A 17,222-nucleotide genomic window follows, 5' to 3' on the forward strand; every position below is an offset into this window, starting at 1 on the left:
AGTCCTTAAGCAGGAGAGATACACAGACCTCCCAAACAAAGCCCCACAAATGAAGACCCACCTCTGGAAACATCGTTGTGAAATTCCACTATGCAAGGGACAAAGATAAGATCACAGAAGCCTTGAGAAAGAGAGAGGGAAAAAATGTGTCCGCACTTGCAGGGAAATGGGAATCAAGTTGACATTTACTGCAAGGTATTGGACAGAATCCGATTGGCATTGAAAAGTACAGGAAAACAACAATAACAAACTGTATAAGAAAGACATGGTCCAACATGGTGTAACTGTCAGCACATCATGAACCACAGAGAAAGAGGGTCCATTTGAACACCCTTTGGCATTAGAAGGGCAGATGTGCACATGAAACTGCGTGAACACTTTCACAGAGCAACTGACATTCAGAAGCCCAGACCAATGTTCCAGGACAGAGTCTCTGCTACAAGAGGACTCAGGAGGCTGGAGAGCTGGGCTCTCATTGCAAGTGACTCATTATTCTGCAATTTCCTTACACAGGCCCCTCGTAGCATTTAAAACATACCCCGCTAGCTGCACTGCAGGGTTAAGGGTAGTACATATTTCACGCCTGGTGCTAAGAGCTAAGTGAAAGGCAGGTTTCCTGTCCTCTTCTGTGTCCAGCTTCTTGGGAACAACGATAAAGGAGATGTGTTGTCCTCCCCAAGGCCATCAGGATGGCGAAGAGCTAATGAGTAAGAGGTCGGGAGGGAAAGTGCATCTCAGGCTAGAAATGAGCTGCAGATCAGCTGCGCATCCCCACAAGGACATTCTCTTATCATCGTCAATCAGGAGAGTAGAGGTTTTCATGTTTTTAATTCATTCATTCCACCAAAATGTAACGAGCAGTTACTAGGTGCCAGCTTTGTTAATAGACACCGGATATTAAGTGATGAACAAGACAAAATCCATTGCTCTAGGGAGATTAAATGAGAAAAACAATATCATTATCTCAAGAATATGGCGAAAGTGTTAGAATTCAAAACTCATTCATTATAAAAATGCTTTGCAAACTAAAAAGAGAAGAGAACTGTCTCACCATGATAAAGTCTACCTATCAAAACCTATAAAAACATCATGCAGAACAGCTGGACTTTGGGCTCAGCAAGACAGGCCCCCTTTATCAATACTTCTGTCAAGCATGGTCCTTGGAAGTCTGCCTGCTACAGTTAGAAAAGAAAAAGAAATAGGAAGCACGAATTAAAAAGGTAGGAAAAAAATATTGTCCTTATGTTCAGGAAAATGTCTACATGATAATCTAAAGAAATATTAGCCAATTTATTGAAATTATTATAGGCGTGCAGTTACACAGTTAGATACAAATAGTCACCTGTCACAGAGCAGGGGACCCTAAAGCTGACTTAAACATACATTGAAACATGATGTAAGATAAAGGTGGCATTACAATTTAAGGGTAAAGAATGAGTTTTTCAAAAACGGTGTTAAGACAATTGGTTATCCATGTGGACAAAAATAAATTTAGATTTCCTGTCTCACACTATGTGATTCTAAATATATTAGAGACCAAATAGGAAACATAAAACTTTAAACTTTTGAAGAAAATACAGGAGACAGTTTTGTCGCTTCTGAGTAAGACAGTGTTTCTTAAAACAAAATAGAAAAAACAAAAATAGATATTTGATCACATTAAAGAGTTAAAATTTATTGACATTAAAAAGCTTCATAATTAAGGTGAAAAGATAAGTCAAACTCTGTAAGAAAACACTGCAAGTCATACAACTGGCAAATAATTCATATTTTAGATGCATATGCATGTCCATAGTATGCATATATATACACATAACTTAAAATACATACATAAAATTCAAGATATACAAAATATATTAGTATTTAAGACATAAAATCAGTTTAAGATGTGTGTGTGTGTGTGTGTGTGTGTGTGTGTGTGTGTATAATAAAAGATGAACAAACCTAATAGAAGAAAATCAAGTTCTTCTCACAGGAGGTAGAAACCAAGAATTCTCCGGAACACAGACCGACGCTCTAACCGCTGAGCCAAACTGGCCAGGGCGAAACCAAGAATTCTCATGCAAGTGGACCTGTAAGTTGGTGCAACCCTACTTTGGAGAATAATTTGGCAGTATCTAGCGCACCAGTCTGAGTTTCCTAGAGAGAGATAAGGAGAGAGGGAGGGAGGGACCAAGATTTACTCTGAAGAATTGGATCATGTGACTACAGAGGCTGAGAAGTTCAAGATCTGCAGTAGACAAGCTGAAGGCCCCAGAGAGTGATGGTTAGTTTTGGTCCAAGTCTGAAGGCCTTAAAATCAGAAAAGCTGATGATGTAAGTTCTAGACTGAAAGGAGAAGATTATACCCCAGCACAAAGACAGTCAGACACAGAGAGAATTCCTTCTTACCCAGTCCCCTGCTCCAGTCAGGCCTTCAGAGGAGTGGAGGGGCCCACCCACATCAAGGAGGGCATCTGCTCTCCTTGGTCCACTGGTTCAGATGTCAGTCTCCTGTGCAGACTTCCTCGCAGACACTCCCACAACCACGTTTGACCGAATATCCAAGCACCGCTGGCCGAATCAAGTTGACACGTAAAATCAACCACCACAAGTCAATCCTTTCTCTATTTGGTACCACACTTAATCTCCAAATAAATACAAGGTTATACTTCCACCTCACATGATACAACTGTCCTACATACAACTGGAATCATACTAACCCCTGTCTCAGAAGAGGAGGCAAAGACCTTGAGTGATTTTTACTTTCATCCTTGATATTCCATAACAAATACTATGACATAAAGTTAATGCATTTTATGTTACAAGATAACAGGTTAGGAGAGGAAAGAATAGAAAGACATTTGCTTATATATAGATACATACACGCACATATTCATAACAAAATAAGAAGGAAAACGCATGACAATTACAGTCCTCATTTCTGTGACATTGTCCGGTATTTATAACTAACTTCTTCCACTATCCATTCTGTATCTCTCTGCCTCCAGCAAGCACCTCAGCTGGTCCTAGTGACTTGCCTGGTGGCTGACCCAACCTTCCTTCCTGAAGGGTCTGGGCCATTAGTTACCTTGCCTGGGTTGAGTTGTTGTCGTTTCCATTGACCTTAACCACGGGGCACGTTAATGCTAAGAAACACCCTACAGGATCTCCTGTGTTCCAGACATACTCTTCCTCGCCTCTGTTGTGGAACTAGCAGTCCAATGTTCCCGTGGCAGTCAGGATCAGTCACCCCAGCCAGCACAGTAACCCCCTTCTTTACCTGTTGATTCAGATGCATAAGGACCCCAAAGTGGCCGGGTGACAGTCCTAACTTTCAGCTCAGAGGAACTGTGCCTCCTTGATGGATGCTTTCCTCCCTTTGGAGCTAAGACGTCCAACTCAGCAGGGCATGAGGTCATAGACAGGAAGCAGAAACATTTTGCTAGTGGGTCACAAGGGGTAATTGTGAATAATGCCCTTCCATTTCCAATCCTTGATTCTTGGACCCACAAATCTTGGCTATGGGAGAAATAACTATATATATTAGATACTAATTCAGAGACCCTAGAGCCTTCGGGAGGACCCTGCTTCCGCCTCGCCAGGTATTGCCACCTCACTAGCACCAAAACCGAGTCTCCAAAAGCCCATTCTTTCAAACCAGCTGCTTCAAGATGGTCAGGAACATGGTGAGACCAGTAAATTTCATGAGTATGGGCAAATTGCTGCAAACCTTTTGCCATGAATTGATTTTCTTAATCAGAAGCAGTGGTGTGTGGAATGCCATTAGAGAAGATAAGACATTCTGTAAGTCCATAGACGGTAGGACCGGCAGAAGCTCTGTGTGGAGGAAAGGCAAATCTGTCCTTGGGTAAGTGTCTATTTCAGTGAGAAAATGTTCTCCCTTTCGTGATAGAAGCAGTCCAATATTATCAACCTGCCATCAGGTAGCTGGCTGATCACCCTAGAGAATGATGCCACATTGAGGACTCGGTGTTGATCTCGGCTGCTGGCAGATTGGGCACTCAACAGTGGCTGCAGCCAGGTCTGTCTTGGTAAGTGGAAGTCCATATTACTGAGCCCACGGTGACCTCCATCCCTACCTGTAGTCACTTTGCTCATACTGAATTAGAACTCATCCTAATGACCTCATTTTAATTTAATCACCATCTGAAAGACTCTATCTCTAAATATGATCACATTCTGGGATATGTGAATTCAACATGAATCTGGGGGATGCAAGTCAGCTCACAACACCTGCTTAGACTGTGAACTCCTCAACCATGGAGACTGAATCCAGTCCGTGGGCCTGGCACACACAGAACTCACGGTACAGTCTCAGTAGATATCTGCTGAATTGAAATGTCATTAGACATTTCATACACTTTTACTTTGGGCAAAGTAACACTACTTCTTTTATCCTTCCCTGTTGCTTCTCTTTATCCATTCAGTTTCTCCGGATCAAGAGTCCAGTATCCTTACTTTGAGGGAGGGGATGCCAAAGCAGCAAACTCACACAGGAAAAATCCCAAAACACATGATTTGTACTTGTACTATTTTAGGGGAAATACAATATTACAGGATTAAAACATTAAATTATAAAGAATTTTCATAGTTTCACTTACTATAATTTTTTCAATAATAATTATAACTCAGCTGGAAAATGTTATAATGAGATTTGCTTTAATGAAAAGTACGAGTACAAGGTAATTAGCCTATCTCTGGTTTGTTTAAAGTTTTGGTTTTTTTTTAAGATTGTTCTCCTAATGCATAGGCATTTTTCTTAAACATGTAAATAGTATGTGCTTAACAAAGCTTGGCTTTGTCCTTAGAGCTTTAACTAGGACATTGCCAGTTATTTCATATCCGGACACACAGCGGGGTTAGAGACTCTGCCACGCAACACCCTGCAACAGAAATGACGATTACTGTAACACGGCGCAACCCCATTGAAGCAGGACCCCGGGTCCTACTTTGGGTGACATCCAGCAATGCTAGTCCTTACTGGTAGCCTGGGGCTTTGGAAGAGGATAGAAATAAAAGAGGGATGGACAGTACAAAGAGAACTGCAAATAGGATTGAATGAAAGAATGGCGTGAAAGAGACTTGGAGCGGAGACACGGAATGAAAGGAAAGAATGGAGAAAGTGGTGAGGAGAGAGGGCAGCAGGGGAGAAGCAGATAATTGAAAAACTTCGATAAAGGTGTCCAATTGTCTCCAGCACTAGGGCCTCGATCTGTCTCTTTGTGACGGAAATGACTCTGCAGAACGCTCTTTGTAGTGAAATCCCAACATAGCAGCCACTGCAATGCCCCACCAGAAATACTCTTTTGAGATAACAGTTTATTGGACTACAGAACCCGCTAATCCCCTCACATCTGGCGGAAAATGGCCTCAAAAGACAGTGCGCAGTCTGCCGTTTCCATGTGAGCTCGGTGCACGGAGCATCTCGCAAGGAGAGGATGCTGTGCGCCTGCGCTGTGCGGCCGCTCGCGGGGGGATTAGGCAGTGCCCGTCCCTTCAAGCCAGGCCAGCGGCTCTTCGGAGTTGCTGGCATTAGAAAAACAGCAAGACTGTCCCACAGATAATCCCCGAATCATGACAAATAATACATCTACCTGCTGACAGCTCTAAGAAAACCTCCCCTGGGGGAGAGGAAGGATGTGGGGTGCAGAGCCGGTGGGCACAGCCACCGATGCAAAACTGGTCTCGGATCCACTTTTGGTCTCTCCTTGGACCACGGGACTGTGCCCCGAGCCCTCTTTACCAGCGGGAACGTTTAAAGCAGCTGAAATCAGTACGTGGCTGGGCAGTTGCTACCTTTGAAAAATCTTGGAAGTAATAGGACATCAAAATGGTCTTTAAAATTTTATCTTCAGCATGAAGCTTCTGGTCAGGGTGGGGAATATAAAACGCCAACCGACTTGGTTGAGTAACGGAAATTGATGATCACTCGATGTCACCCTTAGGAACAATGGGTGCTGGCCCGCAGGTGGGAGAATGGACTCTGGGTCAACCAGATGCAGGCGACTTCCTGCGGCTTACTTAGCCCGGGAGTGACCAGGTGGGCACAGGGTGCTGGCTTATGCACACCAGACCTGAGTCCCGCCCTTCTGGGATTTCTCTGGAATCCCCTGACACAAGTTTGGGGTTGGAATGGGAAACTGGAAAGGGGTACTGTACATTTTTTTACCTTTCTGGATCTTCTTACGAATCGAATGTTTGTCATGAGGTCCTACAGGTAATTCTTACCTGTTTCCCTTCTTAAACAATTCTTATTTTTCTAAATGTTTCTTAGACTAAGTTTACAACTCTATCACAGCCATCTGCAAGTCTCTAATTCAAAGAAAAGGAAACTCCAACTTTTTTCCTTCAGGCGGAGTCCTCCTCCACTGCCCCCCCTTCTCTCCAAAGCACCCCAGACTTAAAGAGTCTCTTTAAGTCCTCTTTTCAAATATTTCTGTCATCAACCTCCTCGATCTGTCTCTTTGTGACAAAAATGACTCTGGTTGCCTGAAAAGGCGCCTTTGAAATATTTTCTGTTCGCAAAAAATTAAAACCTCCCCCCTCCTTTGAGTGGAGTGGAATCTCCCGGAGGATGAAGTATATTCAAGCAACTAATTTGATTTCATGGGCACACCGCAGACCCCCGCCTCTCTGTGCTGTGGTTTGAACCATGCAGATTTAGGCAACCCTCTGTTCCAAATGCTGCTCCGAGAGCGACTCCAAGTTCCAGGCAGCAATCAAAATCTCCAGTTTTCTGTAAAATTCTGGTAAATAAAAATTCCTTCAGTGAGGGAAATGAGAATCTCCGAAGTTTATAAATATTGTCAAGGCTGACAAACGCTGACCCTGGACCCCAGATATACGTGGTATACTCGTCCTGTGGGGAAACAGAAGAAAGTGATTGCTTTTATCTGTTATTTTATAATGTTCATTCACTCTTCCAAGACTATTATTTGCAAGTTATAAAAAGTTCCTGAACTTCCAATAAATATTATGAGCATTTTCTTACTTATTGGAAAAAATAATCTTACAGATTTCTCTGAAGTTGCCAATTTTTTGTATACACACATGAAGAACAGTATTGAAATTAAGTCCATGAAGGTGGATTTATGTAGCCCACCTCCCTGCACACAGAGGCGCTGCACAGCTATTCTCCTCTGTTATTCTCTGTTATGGCACAAGACAGGTGTGAATAGAGCCTTAACGTCTGCTGTGGATGTCAGGGGTCCGGAGAGTACATTGGTCAATCCTGGAAAATAGCCATAGAGCACCCGTCCTGGGAAGAGAGGGGAAGGATGTCTGCACCGGCGGCCTCTGGGCTCTCCTGGAAGGAATCCCTGTGCCTTTCATCTGGTTGCTCTCAGAAGCTGTCCCACGTGGGTGGTAGCCCAAGTCGGGGAGGGCACTGCGAGGCTTGCTTTGGTGCGAGAGCTGACGATGCTGAGAGTCTTCTGTGCCAACTGAGCCACGCAGGGTTGGGGCCCCTGGGAGGCAATAGCTCGCTGAGGGCCTCTTGTCCAGCAGTCTAGTCCAGGAGCAGGGAATGAAGAGACCTTGGAGTTTCCTGTGCCACCTGGCCTCCTGCCTTGGCTTAGCACTTGCCCAGGCAGTGTCTCCACAGACAGGGAGCCCTGCGGCCTTAAACCTGTGCGGCCGCATTTCAGGAAAGTCGTCAATGCTGTGTGTTGGAAGGGCAAGTACAGGGACGTGGTGGAGGCAGTGAGGAAGAAGGCAGGTGATGCGGAGGAGAGGCAGGGACAATGGCGAACGTGTGGACAGACCTGCTAACAGTCAGTCCCCACTTGTGGGCAGTCTAGGGCTCTGAGAACCCGGGAAACAGAGCCGGGCCTGCGGTAGACCCGGTTTTTGATGGCAAATGTGCAGGGGGGTGAAGTCACTGAAATAGGACGTGGCTGTATGAAATACAGTGCATCCCTTCAGCAGCACACCGTGCCAGCCTTGAAGATGGTGACAGCAGATATCTCCATTTATCGGCATGGGAACATTTTTCAGGATATATTGTTAAAAAGAAAGTTACAAAAACATGATCTTGCTTATGCTTAGCAAAAGCCTTCAAAGTATGTAGATGTTAAAATTTACTACTAAATAATGGATTTTTTTCATTTTGTTTATCACACTTTCCAATTTTCCTATTATGAACAAAGATTGATTTTGTACTTTAAAATATTTAAATTTACTTTAAAATATGGCATCTCCTTGTCATTACCTATAAGTTACTTATAAGACATTTAATAAGAATTATCCTACTATCAGATGCTTAAAAGAAAACTGGTTATGGATTGGCATAAAAATCTGAAATGTGGGAAAGAAAGATTGCTGAGAGGGGTATAAGACCCAATAGTGGGGTGAGAAACCTCTGCCCTCCACCCCTACCACTTGGCAGAAAAATGTGGCCCATGATTCTGAGTTGAGCTAATGTTAATAACTACTTAGACAATGAACTGCTTCTAAATAGTTACTTCATGCACGCACAATTTACGTAAATCCAACATTAATGCAAACTTACGAAGTTTCTTCCACAGTCTGTACTATTCTCTAAATAGCAAAGTTGCTTAACTCATGCTCTACAAAATTTGATTTGGAGCATTAATGCTGATCCCTGCATTGATTATTCTGCCTGTTTTCTTTAGGATCCATTGTCTTCCTGGAACTTTGTAATATTACCCATAACTGTACAACCTTTGTTAAAAGGCAGTGCTCTCCAGAGCCATTATTGGAAACAATAGTAGGGAATGATTAAATAATTCCGAGGGGTACTGAAAGCCACAGGGACTGGTAACGCAGAACACTGTGTATTTACATGGAAAGTAGCACAGAGCACTCTGGTGTGGGTGTGTGAATGTTTGCATTGAAATCGGGTGTTAAGAACAAATCTCGCTAACACATTTTTTCAGATTGCATGGTCCTATAAATGGGTTCCATCCAGCACCACCTTCCACTGAGCCTCACACACATGTTTTCCTCTTAGTCCCTGGCTGGTTTTAACTCCTAACATATTCTCTTCATTTCTTTTAAAAGAACAGTTTATTGATTTTGAGAGAGTAAGGAAGTGGGGAGAGAGAGAGAGAAACATCAATGTGAGGACACAACATCAATCTTCTGCCTCCTGCACGCACCCTACCAGGATCGAGCCTGCAGCCCAGGCATGCGCCCTTGACAGGGAATCAAACTGGCAACCTCCTAGTGTATGGGACAGTGCCCAACAAACTGAGCCACACTGACCAGGGCGCTCTAATATTCTTTAAGGATTTATATCTTCCTTTCTACATGCTTCCCTTTTCCCTACTTCCTTACTTTGAATTCTGAATAAAAAGAAAGCAAATAAATAAACACAACAGCAACAAATTTGCAGATGTGTGACTGGTCCCCGATAAATTCACATTCAGCAGTACACCTGGTCTCTATCTGGTATTTGTCCTTCTCAAAATCTCCTTGGTTTTAATGGTCCAACCTTAAATATCCACATGCTTTATTCTTAGGAGTGAAATTTTTTAATTCTTCCTTTTTATTACCTGACAATGTTTTTGAAAATTCAGAACCCTGAATCTCTTCAGTTCAAATGAGAGAAATATTTTTGTACCTTTGATAGACATTGCAAATTTTTTCTAAAATGATTGTAACGTAAGCCATAATGAGTAACTAAGAGAATATCCCTCATGTCATTTATAAATTTATAACTGAAAAATATATTGAAAAGCCTGTTTTTAGACATTGGACAACAGGCAGCACAGGTCTGTGATTTACTAGAAAGGGAAAACCTGAAGTGAACCCCACAATCACCTAAACTTTCTTCTGGGGGGCACTTTTCTAGACAGTGGTAAATAAGAAAAAGCCCAAAGAGAGTAGTGATTCACTGAGCTCTGAAGACAGACATTGGATTCGGGGCGCTGAGGCAGCTGGAATTTGCAGAGCAGAGAACAAGAGAGAAGGGAGTGGGGGAAAGAATGAGCTGCAGAAACCTGAAGCTTCGGCTAAGTACTGAACTTTCATGTACAGCGCAAGAAACTACTAGTTCTGGCAAATAACAACCTCTGAAGACAGGACAACTACTGGAGAAAGAGCATCTACCTGAAAGATACCTGAGTTTACACTCCGACCAGTGTAGACACCTCACTGAATACTCTGAACTTTCAATCGGGATCTATACAAGACAATGCTGTCAAATTAGCCTAGAGAAGAAACTAATTTAGACTCACACTAACAAAGTTTTTAAAACACTATTTTATACGATGAAGCTTATCTGCAAAATAAATTAACAGCCTTCCAGAACAAAAGCTAATAGTCTATTAAGGAATATAACTAAATCTAGAAACCAAACAACAAAGCCCCTATGATCTCCAAAATATAACAACAACAATAAAAATATGTATGTGAAAAATAAACAGAATAATTTGATAATGAAAATTATCCTGAAATGACAGAGATGATATGTGTGTGTATATACACACACACATATAAATACACACACACATGTATATGTAATTAGCTCTTATTTTAAAATCACCATTCCAAATATGTTAAAGGATTTAAATAAAAACAAAAGGACTTTCAATAGGAAAATGGAACCTATAAAAATGGAAATTTTAGGCCCTGGCCAGTTTGGCTCAGCAGTTGAGCATCGCCCTGCAGGCCAGAGAGTCCCAGGTTCGATTCCTGCTAGGGGCATGTACCACAGGGGAAAAAAAAATGGAAATTTTAGGCCTGGCCAGTGTGGCTCAGTTTGTTGGAATGTAATCCTGTATACAGAAAGGTTGTAGGTTCAATCCCTGGTCATCAGAGCACATATGGAAGGCAATCAATTGATGTTTCTTACAACGTTTCTCTCTCTTTCTCTTTCCCTCCCCCCTCTCTAAAATCAATAAGCACATCCTTTAGTGAGGATTTTCTTTAAAGGAAGTTTTATAACTGGATAATACAATATTTTTTTTTTGTTTGTTTGTTTGTTTTTTTTTATCCTCACCAGAGGACATTTTTCCATTTTTTGTTCAGGTAGAGTGGGAGGGAGAGAGAGGAACAGAGAGAGAGAGAGAAACATCGATGCGAAAGGAACACATCGAGTGGCTGCCACCCACACAACCGACCAGGGCCGGGGACAAACTGCAACCGAGGTACGCGCCCTTAGCGGGAACCGAACCCGGGTCTCTCAGGACCGCAGGCCGACGCTCTAACCGCTGAGCCAAACCGGCCAGGGCAATACAATATTTTTAAAAAAATTTTAAATCACTTTATGAGCCTAATAGCAGATTAGATACAGTGGAAGGAAAAAAAGAGTGAATTTAAATCCAGGACTAAGAAAACTATCCAAACTAAAGCACAATGTGGAAAAAAAAAAAAGTACATCACTAAATTGTAGGATAATAGAAATTGAGTTAAAATACAATTAGAGTGCAGAAATAGAGGAGAGAGACACGAGAGAAAAACTATTTGAAGAGGTAATGATTGTATATTTTCCAATTTTGATAGATTTAGAAGAAGGTTAAAAAAACCCAAGCAAGATAAAAATAAATCAACACTAAAGTACATCATAGTTAAGCTGATGAAAACCAATGATAAAAATAGTGCTAAAAGCAACCAGAGGGGGGAAAAGACACATTACACACATTTGAGAAACAATAAGAAATACTGCTGACTTTTCATCAGAAATAGAAGTCGGAAGACAATGGAATGAGCTATTTCCATCATAAGAAAAAAACTTTCAGCCTAGAAACCCAACATAAATAGCTTTAAATATTTTTCAAAAATGAAAGCAACCACACCAAGATGTAGTGGATGCATTTCTTTCACTAACTTTTCATGCACACACACGTGCACGTGCACTCACACACACACACACACATAAGGAAACTATGAAAGGTAGAGAAGAAAATAGATCAGCTAGAGAGACCTCAGGACCCAAGAAATGACATGAGGTGAGTTCTTGGTTTTCTTTTTGCCTTATATATTCCAGGTTGAAAAAGAAGTAATCAGTAGGAAAGACTATCTCAAGGTGAAGAGGTGGGGCAAAGGAAGATTCCAAGATTCCCTGGAGAAAGGAGGCTTTCTGCTATCAGTTAAAAGTAGGGAAGATTTGGGTTTTGTCAAGCTATGTCCATAAAGTTGCACATATATATATATGTACGTATGGATATAACTATGTGTGTATGTTTATGTGTATGTGTATTTACCTACACATAAGACAGAGAGAGAAAGAAAATATTTAGTTTCTCCATAGCTTCTTTATAAGTGTATCTACCAAAATGTTAAGAGTATCCCTGGATAATAGGAATTCAGGTTTGGCTTTGTCCTCCTTTTTTCCTCTGAATTTTTTAAAGACTATACAGTGAACAAGTATTACTTTAATAAGAAGGATACATAATTAGAATTTCAAAATTATTGATTGGAAAAATGAGCCTTCAGGGATGAGTATGTTTTAAGTCAGGAGACTGTTAGGAGTGAAGAGACGTTCCCTGTGTGGGAGGAGATCCAGCTTCTGTAGGAAAAAATCTCTACCTAGGAAAGCCCGGCAATGACACAGGACCAATAGCTCCATGTCAGCACATTATTTTATTTTACTTTTTCATTTTGACTCTGGCTGTAAGCCCTCAATTTATCGACTTCAGTGAAGATTCAGTCTCACAAATTTTTCAGGGACCCCTCCCACTTGTGCCTTCCCTGGGGTTTTATAAAAGCCTCATGGAAACTGGAGAAGGGCTTCTGGGTTCAGGCTTTGGAGACCACACTGCCAGTACTAGGTGGCAGGGTGATGCGAAGCTGAGAGGGGGACCCTCTGCTCATGCCCCGCCCCCACCTCGTGCGGCTTCCTGGCACCTACAGCAACCATTCACCTTGAAGCTCTCCCACCTCCAGGTGAGAGATCTTTCAGCATTTCCAAAGGAAACTGGGAATCTCTGATTCAGGGAAAATCTCCCCAATATCCTCAGGTTGGTGACAAACTTTTTACATGCACTGTGGCTGTCAACTTGCCCAGGGGGTGAGCTGGCCAGAACCCAGCTCCCTGGCCCAGCGACCCTTCCTGTGAGGGTGAAGTAGGCAATCCCACGTTCTCTCCTTTTTGCTGATAACTCAAAAACGCAAAAATGACTGCACAACTATTAATTTTTTAGTATCTCATCTTGTCGAAAAGAGTGTAGGAGCCCGCAGTGTTATTTGAGGTACCAGGGACCACAATATCATCTCTAATATGATACCTTACAGACTTTACAAGGTTGCTGTGAGGATCAAATGAGTTAAAAGATGCCAAAGAGCTCTCGGTTCACAAACACAATGTACAAAGTTGGGTCGTACCCGGTGGGAGAAGAGAACAGACCGGGACTGGCCAATGCTTTGCTGTCTTGGCTGCAGGCACTGCCATTGGTTAGAGCCACTCCTGGTTTCTTCTTATTGAAAACACTGCTTGTGACAGTGAGCACTGCCAGCTCATGTAGCTGGGCAGGAAAAAGACAGTCCCCTTCCATGTCAAGTAGCTGTGGAAGAATTGGAAGAACTGTACATAAATGGACACAAATCATAGGTTGCATTACCCAGAAAGAACGAACTAGCGTATGCAGCAGTATCATGCTTTGTGGATGAGAACGAAATCATATCTACCATTCTCGTGTCATTACAGGAAGGTCAGGCAGCCAGAGTCATCATCCTAGAGCGAAGTGCACGCGTGCAGAGAGGTGGCCTTGTATCCATATCTTAGCCCTCTGGTGCTTGGACAGGTAAAAGCAAAGGAACTGAAGATATCATGAGGAGAGATGCTGAGCGTCACATGCACAGACACTGTGTGTTTCCCAGCTCTTCTTTGCTGTTCTGCAAACATTATTTATTCATGATAACAGGTAATTAGCTTGTGCCCATCAGGGCCAGGGCAACAGATGTGAAATGAGGAAAATGTGACTGTGTGTGTGCGCGCACATGAAATATGGATGGGCGTCAATAAAAGCTTCACAAATCACATTGAGAGTACATTATGTGTTTTACAAAGCTTCAGTATTTTCTGAGCATTTTCTTATTTGTTCTTTCATAAATTTTGCATTTTGATGAGCAGCATAGGTCTGTGGGATTGAGCAAGAGGATACAGGTATCTGAGGTCTCAGGTCACAAGCACTACCTAAAGGAGTCGAGACTCTCTTGAAACAGACATCAGACCCGGGACCTCCCTCCTGTTGCTTCTCCCACAATCCATTGCAGCCCCATACCTCCCCGGAAGGGCTGGGCACCACTCTCTGAGACAGGCGGCCAAGGATGGACAGCATTCCAGAGGGCAAGGAGCAGGGCAGGCTGGATGAAGCCACTAACATCAGAAAAGGCATGAAGTGCCACATCGAACTTTCCAGAAGGGTGCAGGTGGCAGGTGCCAGCCCACCTCTTCAAGGACTAGCACTAATGGCACTTACTGGAAATCTGCCTATTGTACAAAAATCTGCTTTGTGCAAAACAGGCCAGCCGGAGTCACCTTACACCCTCCTCTTCACCTTGCCCCTTCCACAAACACAGCCAGACACACACAGACACACTCACAGAGATGCCCACGTGCAAACACCTTCAGGCCGTATGTCCTCCCCAAGATTCACCTGGTGTGGCCAGCTGGCCAGCTCTCAGGAGGGCGAGTCAGAATAGCACAGAGCAGATGCCAGCCCCAGGAAAAATGCTGAAGGAGAACACAGAAGGGCGTGCTGAGCCAGAGAGGGAGGAGGAAGGTGCCTCAGAAACTGCAGGAGCAATCACGAAGTGACACCTGCTCGGGTCCCACCCCAGCTCTCAGCCGGAGACCTCAGAGGGCTTTACCAGCACCACCGGAGGCGGGCCGCCACTTCCGCTGGGCCGTGGGAATGCATTAGGGAAAAGAGCTGGATGAGATAAACCACAGAACTTATGTGCATGTGTGCATGAACAATGGACAGGGACAACGAAGCTGGGGACAGGGCGGGGAGGGAGGGGGGAGTCAGTAGCAGGAAAAGGAAAAACATCTGTAACAAAAATAAATTAATTAATTATAAAGAAAGAAAAGAACCGGATGCAGTTGACGAAGGGCAATGAGTCATCCTGATGGGGAAAGGACCCAGAGCCCTTGCTCTGAGCCCTCTCCATTAGACTGGTTCAAACAGCTGGGGGGTCCAGACTGCACAGTGACCCCAAGTGTCCCTCCCCCAGTGACAGGTGGCAGGACCCTACCTTCCATTAGTAATGAATCACTTGCCATAGGAAGGGAGGTCTCTAGTCAGACTTTGTCCTCAGTCCTGTCCTGCTAATGATGTCTAACAATTTTATGAAAACAAAGGCAACCTGATTATTAAATTTGCAGCTACCAAAAGCTAGGGAAGAGGGCTCCTTTCTTGGATAACAAAATTGATGGACCCCAAAGCTAACATGATAAAACCTAAAAGGAATCAATAGACATCCTAGACTTGGTTTCAGCACATCAACTGCACTGGTGGATGACAGAAGAAACCAATAAATCAATCTCTGTGAAAGGACCTGGAGTGTTGAGTTGACTCCAAAGTTCATGAGAAAACTTCTAGGGAAGGTAATGCGACTAAAGGCACACTCATGGACATGTGTGGCATGTAGTCATAGAAAACTGCTGCAGTGACATTGGAAGTCCTCTGAGCCACCCTCTTCATTACATGATGAGACTGAAGTCTTTAGACGTTGCATGGAGTAGATAAAAGGGATATAAGATGTTTTGACATCTCCAGCATTAGATGCTGGTGGTCTTGGGTTCCAACTTGTATCAGTGGGAAGTCACTGCGTGAGAACTGATTCTGAGACGGATCTGAACCCTGTCCAGGCTGGGAGAAGGAGGACCGTGGTAGTGGAATGATTCTGCCATGGTCTGGAGAGGGAGCCACGGGGACTGAGGCAGACCGGTTACACCCACCCCTCCACCACGTGGCGCTCTCCTTTCCAGGAGTGCTGCGCAGTCTCCCGCTGTGAGCACCTGCCACCTCTGCCTCAGCAGCTCTGCCTGGTCCACACCCAGGGCAGCCTGAGTGCCTTCGAGTAAATCCCTCTGACAGATGGGAGCTGAATGGTAAGTATCTCCACCTTCTGCACCCCTCGGGGAGGAATATGCTGAGGTGGCTCCGCACTCTCTCCAGAGGTGGCCAGCAGGATCCAGTCTCAGTGGCCCACACAGTAACCTGCTCAGCAGTGCACCCTTGGCCAGATTCCTCTAATCTCCCACCTCCCCCCCACACCCCACCCTCCATCCCCGACAGGTGCTTCCTGGCATCACCTTCCAAATAAACAACTTGCTTTCAAATCCTCACCTCGGGATCTGCTTCTGGGGGAGCTGACCTTCTGGAAGTTTGCCGTCCTGACAGAACGAGGAAAGCAATATTCGCCCTGCACCAGCTCTGTGACCCAGGAAGTGCTGGGCACCAGCGCACTGGCAGACTAGGACGGACCTGAGGGCAGAGACCAGGATGGGGGGCCTGTTGTCTCTCAGCCAATAAGGAAGAGCTCAGATAAAAGGGTGTTGAATCTGAAAAATGGAGAGGGCAGGTCCTCCATGAGCTGGAGGTGGTTTGGCACTGGGTTATACCACCGACTCTGGTTTCACAGTCCTTGGCACACAGGTCGGGTCTGCCACCTACTTGATATGTGACCTCGGATAGGTTTTATTATGGGTTTGTTTGTTTTTTTTTTTTTTGCTTCTTTAAACCTCAGTATCCTTATCTATAATGTAAGAATTATATTACTGTCTACCTCTTTAGTGTGACTTTGTGAATTAAATGTGATAATGCCTGACTCACAGCAAGTATAAAATAAACACTAACTTTATATAAGAAAAATAAGATGTCCTTGTTGGTTCTTGAAGGCAATGCTAGAGCCAGTGTTACAATATTAAAGGCAGTCAGATTGTTAAGTAAATGATCAAGAGTGATCATCAATTTTAAATCATACTAATAATTTGTGTTGTCTGGTGATGAGATGGGCTTCTCTCTGAGTGGCCAGGAGGAGGTGAGGGTTGGTTTAGGATAGATGACCTCTACTGGCCAAGATTCTAACTGTCCCTGCCTGCTCCCACCCCTGACCCACGACCTTCCTTGTGCCGACTCTCTTTGTGACCTCCTCTTTTTTCCATTCACGGCTCTGAGTTGTTTTAAATCCCCAGGAACTCCTCTGTATTCCTTCCTTGTGAGCACATCTCTGCAAATGCCCGTCTCGAGAAGCTAACTTGGTGCCATCTGGAAACGCACTTCCTTCCTCGCCAGCCCGACACAAGT

The sequence above is a fragment of the Molossus molossus genome, unplaced genomic scaffold, assembly GCF_014108415.1.
Source record: "Molossus molossus isolate mMolMol1 unplaced genomic scaffold, mMolMol1.p scaffold_m16_p_23, whole genome shotgun sequence".
NCBI lineage: Eukaryota > Metazoa > Chordata > Mammalia > Chiroptera > Molossidae > Molossus > Molossus molossus.